This window comes from Chaetodon auriga, chromosome 10 (assembly GCF_051107435.1).
Source record: "Chaetodon auriga isolate fChaAug3 chromosome 10, fChaAug3.hap1, whole genome shotgun sequence".
Lineage (NCBI taxonomy): Eukaryota > Metazoa > Chordata > Actinopteri > Chaetodontiformes > Chaetodontidae > Chaetodon > Chaetodon auriga.
This window is the reverse complement of record NC_135083.1, coordinates 547,501-550,000: the sequence shown is the minus strand read 5'-3', so window position 1 is coordinate 550,000 and position 2,500 is coordinate 547,501. Positions and strand designations below refer to the sequence as shown.

The 2,500-nt window shown below is 48.0% G+C and overlaps 1 protein-coding gene across 3 annotated transcripts in view; it reads left to right on the top strand.

The window, feature by feature from the left end:
* cdk20 (cyclin dependent kinase 20) overlaps window positions 1-1,605 on the top strand; it is an 8,269-nt gene extending 6,664 nt beyond the window's left edge. For all 3 annotated transcript variants that reach the window (XM_076741509.1, XM_076741507.1, XM_076741508.1), the window contains one exon: window positions 1,360-1,605. The gene's annotated coding sequence lies outside the window, so the exon portion shown is untranslated. The remainder of the gene's footprint in view (window positions 1-1,359) is intronic.
* Window positions 1,606-2,500: the final 895 nt, after the last annotated feature.

Here is a 2,500-nt window from a genome sequence, read left to right as displayed (position 1 = left end):
ACTGCACCTGTATTGCACCTGTACTGCACCTCTACTTCAGACTGCACCTGTATTGCACCTGTACTTCAGACTGCACCTGTATTGCACCTGTACTGCACCTGTACTTCAGACTACACCTGTAATGCACCTGTACTGCACCTCTACTTCAGACTGCACCAGGTACTGCACCTGTACTGCACCTCTACTTCACCTCTACTTCAGACTGCACCAGGTACTGCACCTGTACTGCACCTGTACTTCACCTCTACTTCAGACTGCACCAGGTACTGCACCTGTACTGCACCTGTACTTCAGACTACGCCTGTAATGCACCTGTACTGCACCTCTACTTCAGACTGCACCTGTATTGCACCTGTACTGCACCTGTACTTCAGACTGCACCTGTATTGCACCTGTACTGCACCTATACTTCAGACTACACCTGTATTGCACCTGTACTGCACCTCTACTTCAGACTGCACCTGTATTGCACCTGTACTGCACCTGTACTTCAGACTACACCTGTAATGCACCTGTACTGCACCTCTACTTCAGACTGCACCTGTATTGCACCTGTACTTCAGACTGCACCTGTATTGCACCTGTACTGCACCTGTACTTCAGACTACACCTGTAATGCACCTGTACTGCACCTCTACTTCAGACTGCACCTGTATTGCACCTGTACTGCACCTGTACTTCAGACTACACCTGTAATGCACCTGTACTGCACCTCTACTTCAGACTGCACCTGTATTGCACCTGTACTGCACCTGTACTTCAGACTACACCTGTAATGCACCTGTACTGCACCTGTACTTCAGACTACACCTGTAATGCACCTGTACTGCACCTCTACTTCAGACTGCACCTGTATTGCACCTGTACTTCAGACTGCACCTGTATTGCACCTGTACTGCACCTGTACTTCAGACTACACCTGTAATGCACCTGTACTGCACCTCTACTTCAGACTGCACCTGTATTGCACCTGTACTGCACCTGTACTTCAGACTACACCTGTAATGCACCTGTACTGCACCTGTACTTCAGACTACACCATGTACTACACCTGTACTTCACCTCTACTTCACCTCTACTTCAGACTACACCACGTACTGCACCTGTACTGCACCTGTACTTCAGACTACACCACGTACTGCACCTGTACTGCACCTGTACTTCAGACTACACCACGTACTGCACCTGTACTGCACCTGTACTTCAGACTACACCACGTACTGCACCTGTACTGCACCTGTACTTCAGACTACACCACGTACTGCACCTGTATTGCACCTGTACTGCAAGCTACACCAGGTGCTCGTTTGCTGACGAAGTACAGCGGGTACTTTAAGGCGTCACCTGGGTGTGTTTCAGGTCAACAGGCCGTTGGCGTTGAAGAAAGACGGAATCCAAACCAGAAACCGCAAAGTGACCAATGAGGACAAGAGGAGCAGGAAATCTGACCAATCAGAGGCCATGCTTGACTCCTTCACTCAGCTGCCATGTGACCTCTCCTCCTCCTCCTCCTCCTCCTCCTCCTCGGCTCTGCTGAACATTTGAAACATTTTCATTTCCATCCTGTGAACTGATTCTTCAATTAAATCTGTGTTTCTACCTGAACATTTGTCTGCAGCTGCTGTCATTTGCTCTTTAATGGACTTATTATCATTAATATTGTTGTTATTATTACACTGAGGTATTTCAGGTATTTTATTTCAGGTACACACTAATCATGTATTCTTTAGTCTGTGAGTTCATGTGTATGTAGAACATGTACCTGACAGGTGGAGTTCCACCTGTGTGATCATGAGCACAGATCAATAACACATTTATTGATTTTCATAGATTTAATAGATGCGTGCGGCCATGTTTGTTGTCCATTAGCCACGGTAGCCACGTTAGCTGCGTGGCTCTGTGGATGGAAACATCAGTCGGTCTGAACTCCAGCCTGAAGCGTCTCAGCAGCTGCTGGATGATAAATGTGTTCAGACGTTCATGTTCTCGTCAGGAAGAACCACAGGACTCTCCTCGTCCTGTCTGTCTGTCTGTCTGTCTGTCTGTCAGGACTCGAGGATTCATGTCGTTGACGTGAAGAATCACATAAAGGTTTTGATGTTTGACACGAGAAGCTGCTGAAGGTCTGTGAGACAAACAGCTGATGGACTGGACCTGATTCACATTAGAACCTGACAGAGGTCATGACCCCAGTGCTCCCACTGTCCACTGCAGCCCTGAACCGTCTCTCTGTCTCTTTGTCCCCTGTGTCTTTCTATGTCTCTGTGTGTGTCCCTTTCTGTCTCTGTCTGTCCCTCTGTGTCTCTTTTTCTGTCTTTCTCTGTCTGTCTCTGTCTCTCTGTGTCTCTCTTTTTGTCTCTGTCTGTCTGTCTTTCTGTCTCTTTCTTTCTGTCTCTCTGTGTGTCTCTGTCTGTCTCCTTGGTTTCCATCAGTCGTGGATGTCTCGATGTCTCTGCTGCAGCCTCGGTTTGCGGTGGAGGAAGAGGACAAATGAACAGGA